Source organism: Tursiops truncatus, chromosome 4 (genome assembly GCF_011762595.2).
Source record: "Tursiops truncatus isolate mTurTru1 chromosome 4, mTurTru1.mat.Y, whole genome shotgun sequence".
Lineage (NCBI taxonomy): Eukaryota > Metazoa > Chordata > Mammalia > Artiodactyla > Delphinidae > Tursiops > Tursiops truncatus.
Genome location: NC_047037.1, coordinates 25,877,339 through 25,883,404, shown reverse-complemented (window position 1 = coordinate 25,883,404; position 6,066 = coordinate 25,877,339). Strand labels below are relative to the sequence as shown.

Here is a 6,066-nt window from a genome sequence, read left to right as displayed (position 1 = left end):
CCCAGGGTGGGTGACAAGAGCACTTGCTACCTTTCCAGATCTCTCTGAGTACCACGGCAACTCCCTGCGTAAGGTGGTACCACAGGGAAGCGGGGTGGGGGGGGGGATGCTGGAGGGTGAGGTGAGAAATCCCCAGAGAAATACCCTCCCCTGCTTCTTCTTTGGCAGAGAGCGGCCATGCCTCTGCCATGCAGGAGGGCGATGTCCCCTGGGGAGGCCTTGCTGAATCTGCCTGGGATGGTTCCGGAAGTAGGAAGGGCGGCCGGGGGTGGGGAGGCGGCAGGAATGTTCTGGCCTGCTGCTCGTCCAGGCGAGTGTCCCGAGAGGAGGGCCCCTGGACATCAAAGATTCCTTTTGTCCCCTTCCGAGTGGCAGGGCAGACCGGCCACTGGCGATGACTCAGGCCTGGCCCTGACGTCACCCACACCCGGCCACTGGCCTCCCTCTGCAGCCAGGAAACTGGCTGGGGAGTGGCACTCGCAGGCTGCAGCAAATCTCAAAATAAGGAGGCAACTGCCTCTCTCCTCCTCCTCTCCATCGCCCCACAGCACACCTTTCTTTTCTTTTCTGCTGCTGCTTTTTTTTTTTGAAGCCTCACGGAAGGTTTTACTTATAGATCAACTTTCAAAATGTAGGAAGTCAGAATGGGTGACATCATCAGAAAGATATGTGGAGCTGATCTCGACAAGAAGTGAAGAACCCAGAGCAAGAAGGCGGTTATAACTCCTGAGTCCAGGCAGTTGGCAGCGTCTGGGTTTCAGAGGAGCCAGCGCCTCCGAGTAAGTGAAGGCCACCCCCAGACCCCCTCACTCAGCACCCTTCACTGTGGGGCGCCATCTTGTTCCCTGACACCTGTGTCTGTCAGGCCCCAGCCCGGAGGGGGGGATGAGGGCTGCATCTGGGAGACCCTCCGAATACGGCACCAAAGGGATCTCTCTGATCTTTTTCTTCTCCACAGGACCAGACAAGAATGCGTTTCCTCTCAGAAAAAAAAAGAAAAAAAAAAATATATATATATATATATACACACACACACACACATATATATATCTGTGTGTGTGTGTATCTGTGTATACACACACACACACACACACACACACACACACACACACACACACACACACACACAAAGGCTGAATTCTGGGGAAAATGGCCCACGTCGTGCCTCCGACCCCGTCACTGCTCTTGTTTTGTTTCCTCTTCCTCCTTCTGCCCTGGTGCTCTGTTTGGACAGCCAGAATGTTTGTTCAGTTCTGAACTATTTGCTTCCTGGATCTTATACCAAGTAATCCGACACAAAAATAAACCCTGTTCTAGGCAAATACGTGCCCTATGCCGTCAAATGGTATTTTCGCACCTAACCTGTTAAAAGATGGCAGCTCTGGTAAGAAAACGACCACAACCAGCTGCCTTTACCCAGCGTGTTTCTGGTTGCCTGTGGTTGTTCTGGTGTGTACACCTCCACTGTCTCACTGCCCCGTTTACAGAGAGCTTATTTTCATTTCTACGTGTGCCATCGCATCTGGGATGATATTAAGCACAAAGACAGATTATATTGTATCTTTGGTGTCTGTTTTAATTTCACCTAAAGAAATCTTAAGTTTTTGCATAGCCTATAATTTTACAAGCTCTGGAAGTTTCTACCCAAGAGAGTTAAATTCCCGAGAGAAAAGTTTTAACGCGTACGTAAGAACTGCAGAGCACACAGAGATAGAAATCATACCCAGTTCTGGCTTCCAAAGTCATCTCCTGAGTCATTATCTAGTCTTTGTACAGCTTACTTAGCAGAGGAGAATTGTTCTTTATAAATTCAGTTTTATAATGATGGGGTGGGAGGGTATTTTAAAATGTATCTTATGTTATGAATGCAATAGGGAAGCTCGTTGCTTACTGAAAAAGAGTGGCAGATTCCTTTATAAACTGAAAACACTCTTTGGAAATGAACCACAGCACACCAATATATCTGTTTTGTAGGTCTTACATTTTACTTTTTGTTTTATTTTCGTATATCAGGTTGTCTTGAAGTGAGGCTCTGCTAAACCACTCTTCTTCTGGCTGTAAGAGCTGAATGCTGTGACCATTAATTTGGTGAGTGTCATTTGTCCCTAATGGCTGCTTAGTTTACTAAATCTATTCTTTTGCTTTGCAGTAAGGTTTAAGGAAAGGGGAGAAGGCACAGGGACTTCTGCACACAATGATAACAGCTGTATCAAAGAGGGTAATAGGAATAGTTAAGATAGGCTAATTGCTGTAATAGACCGAAAAATGTAAAATGACTCAAATATAATAGTTTATTTCTTGGTCTTGTAACAGTAGAGGTTAGTGGGGCAACTCTCTTTCATGCATTCATTCAGAGACATGGGTTGAGAGAGGCTCCACCTTCTGCAGTATGTGGTTTCCAAGGTCACCTGGGACTGTTTCCACTTCCCAGTAGAGGAAGAAAAAAAGAGTGTGAAAAGGTGCACATGGAGACTTTCATGGCCCCTGCCTAGAAGTGGTGCACAACACTTCTACTCATACTCTATTGGCTAAAATGCCAGTCACATGACCACATCAGACTGCAAAGAGGTCTGGGAAATGTAGTCCCTGGGGTGGGGAGCAGCCACTTGCCAGTGACAGCTCAGGAGAACTTCTGGAGAAAAGAGGTAGTCCTCTCTGGCAGAGCATAATAAGGAACTTAGAGATGCTCAAGGATAGGACAGCAGAATGAAGCAGTGGGAGAAATAAACAGTGATCAGGTATTTAGAATTCTCTAACAGACACTCTTAGGTAAAGAGTGGGCAAGGAGCAGCGGGTGAGATTTTTCAAGATGCCTAGGTCCATTCTGACCCTAAGCATTTACATGAGCACCATCAGGCCACCAGTGGCCAGTGAACCACGAAGGACATTCTTCCCCCCTTTTCCCCCCCACAAGGTCCTCTTAGTCTAGGACCATTCTGGCTCAGTTTCCTGGTCCTGGGTCTAGTCATGGTTGTTCGAATTGTCCAACAGAATTCTGTTCCACCAGTGGGCACTAGGAAAGCTCATGGTTTCTTTAACTCATGGTTGTGTCTGCTCTTGGGGGTGTTGGGAAGCTACCCTCCTCCAGATCTTGGCATGCTTTTTAATATTGGGAGGTAGTGGAGGGAATTCCTGACAAGATGGGATCTTCAACTCAAGTTATTAGAGAAACATGTAAAAGCAGAAATGGCTCTGGCTGGGGAGATTAATGCTCCCCAAAGGATTTGATATATAATTCTAGCTTTTTCTTTTCAGGAAAAGTTGCAAAACATTTACTGAAATAATGAGTGGTAAGGTCATAAGCCCTGTCTGAAGAGCCCTGAACTAATTTGATATTTTATGTAGCCTTTCACCACTGTTGGTCTTAGTGCAATATCCCCCTCACTGGTAAATATCAGAAACCATATGGTGGTGCCTTTATGATGTTCCCAAGGCATCATAAAGACCTCCAATAAAAATAGACTATATGTGCTCACTTCAACAGCACACACGCTGTAAAAATGGACTCCAGTCCTTGCCTGAGCTGCCTGGTACCTACTTCTCTAGTTTTGTTGTCAGTATCTGACTGGACAGTCCGGTTTCTGATTATATTTTACCCCTGGACTTGACATTTCTGGCAGTCACACCCACACCCTGGAGAATATACATTGTCCATTGTGCGGGAAGACCAGCTACTGGCTGGTTTAACACAGCTCTCAGGCTCTCATGCAGCCTAACGTCTGGCCTCATCTCCTATTACTGCTGCCTCGCCTCCGCCCAGCCCCCTCACATCTGGAGCAGGCTAAGGAGGAGTGGAATAGAAAAACAAGTTACGTATTGCAAAAGTGCTTCAACCTTTGAAAGTCCATTTTCTTGGTTTGGTGGGTCCCAGAAGTGTCTACTGAGCAGAGAGAGCTGGCTGGGCTAGCGGAGTAAACTAAAGATAAGACCAGCTTGAACGGGAGAGTACAGTGCCTGTAACAAGGGAGCAGCCAGGAGGAGTAAGTTGAGAACAAGTACCAGGTTTCAAAAGCTGGAGCCAAGTGGGGACGATCTGTTGCTGCATGTACAAGCCTAAAGGAGTCTGCTAGGAAGGGCAGGGCCAAAGGCCATGGTCAAGGAGGAAAAGGAGTCAGGGTCCATTCACTGGGGAGACTCTTTAGTCATCGCTTGTTAATTTCAACTGCCATGTGATAATGACTCCTCAAAGCACTAAGTATGCAGGAATTGACAAACAACCTGCTGATTTTTAATGTCTAGCTGCCTAGCATGGCAGAGAGAGGAGTGCGGCCGCCAAATCAAAATTTCACTGCCGCCAACACGAACCCTCCACAGGGAACTGGTACAGCACACTGGGTGACACCACGGACCCACCAGCAAGGCAGGGGTAACAAATACACACTTTGTAAATATTTTGATCTTTGACATTTTCAAAAAAGCGTCAAAGTAGACATTATGGGGAAAGTTAGACTTTCTTGAGCTTCCTTAACTTATAATTTTATATTTTATTTTATTAAAAAATATTTTTGTTGAAGTATAATTAATTTACAGTGTTGGGTTAGTTTCTGGTGTATAGAAAAGTGATTCAGTTTTATCTATATAAAAATTTTTTTTTTTCCGTTCTTAATTCCATAGGAGGGGTAGAATTCAAATCTGGGGTCATAGTCTTTTAGGAGCTTAGGTCATCCCTGTTGATTTGTCATACGCAGATGTGGTCTGGGCACAACTGGCTGACGTAGGCAGTGCCTGGACCAGTTGGTTATTTTTAACCCCAGAGGTTTTATACTTTTCATGGCACAGAAGTACAAGCTCCCCTCTTGCTCTGGGTCAGCATTATGAATGTCCTGTTACTCCCTTTGGAGGATTTTGCAATCAGGCCACGTCACAGACACCAAAGCGAAGAATTCACGGTAATGGGGCTTCGTAATTTCTCATGCTGAAATCCCCTGACTTCTTGTCAAGAACGCAGTTGGAAAACACCACACCGAAGACTTCAGGGTTTTGTTTTTAACTCAAGCCTCTGGTTTTCATCAGAACTTTACAGCTTCCTCCCGCTTCCGAAATGGTATTTTTAAAAAATGTAAAACTGAGATTCTGTCAGAATAAGTAAGGTAATATATGTGAAATGGTTTGGGCAACTTAGGAAAATGTGTGGCAAGTCAAGATATTGATGAAAACAAGTACCATAGCTATGGTCAGCATTGGCGTTTGGCTTTTGATATTGCTATTAATATTGTAAGTATCATCATTTTTATTTATTTCTTTTTTTGGTCTCTCTAAATTGACTTTCATCTGAAATCCTTAGCTCCACTTCCTTTATATATATATATATATATATGTATATATGTTATTTATTTATGTTTGGCTGCGTTAGGTCTTCGCTGCTGCACGCAGGCTTTCTCTAGTTGTGGTGAGCGGGGGCTACTCTTCGTTGCGGTGTGTGGGCTTCTCATTGCGGTGGCTTCTCTTGTTGCGGAGCACGGGCTCTAGGCGCGCGGGATTCAGTAGTTGTGGCACGCGGGCTCAGCAACTGTGGCTCACAGGCTCTAGAGCGCAGTCTCAGTAATTGTGGCGCACAGGCTTAGTTGCTCCACGGCATGTGGGATCTTCCCAGACCAGGGACCAAACCCATGTCCCTGCACTGGCAGGCAGATTCGGATTCTTAACCACTACACCACCAGGGAAGTCCCCACACCACTTCCTAACTAGCCAAAGCATGTGGTGTAAAAATTTCAAGGACATTTGAAAAGCTTTGACTCTAGGCCAGAGGCCTAACCGTGAAGCTTCTAATCTTATTCAGAGACATTTGACCTGGGACTCACTAAGATCCATGAGGGAGGGTAGATTTGAGCCATCTCTCTGCCAAAAAAAAGATGCTTCCTGGCATTCAATGGGGCTCCCAGTGCATTGGCCAGAGGAGATTTTGAAAGCACTCCACAGAAGCACTGGCCCTGGGTGGTGTCTCCCAAGCCAGAATAGAGCCCATCATCTGTCCAGAAGCCCCTAAGCAGAGTGCAGTGTCTCTGCTTGGTGTTCTGGGTAGGGGCCAGGGGGATTACACAGAGAGGCAACAAGCATGAGATCAAC

At 46.0% G+C, this 6,066-nt stretch overlaps 1 protein-coding gene across 4 annotated transcripts in view; it reads left to right on the top strand.

Annotated features, from left to right (window-relative positions):
• The first annotated feature begins 478 nt into the window (after window positions 1-478).
• Window positions 479-6,066, top strand: part of ZBTB38 (zinc finger and BTB domain containing 38) — a 76,376-nt gene continuing 70,788 nt past the window's right edge. For all 4 annotated transcript variants that reach the window (XM_033855339.2, XM_073803758.1, XM_033855336.2 and 1 more), the window contains exons 1-2: window positions 479-779; window positions 2,014-2,088. The gene's annotated coding sequence lies outside the window, so the exon portion shown is untranslated. The remainder of the gene's footprint in view (window positions 780-2,013; window positions 2,089-6,066) is intronic.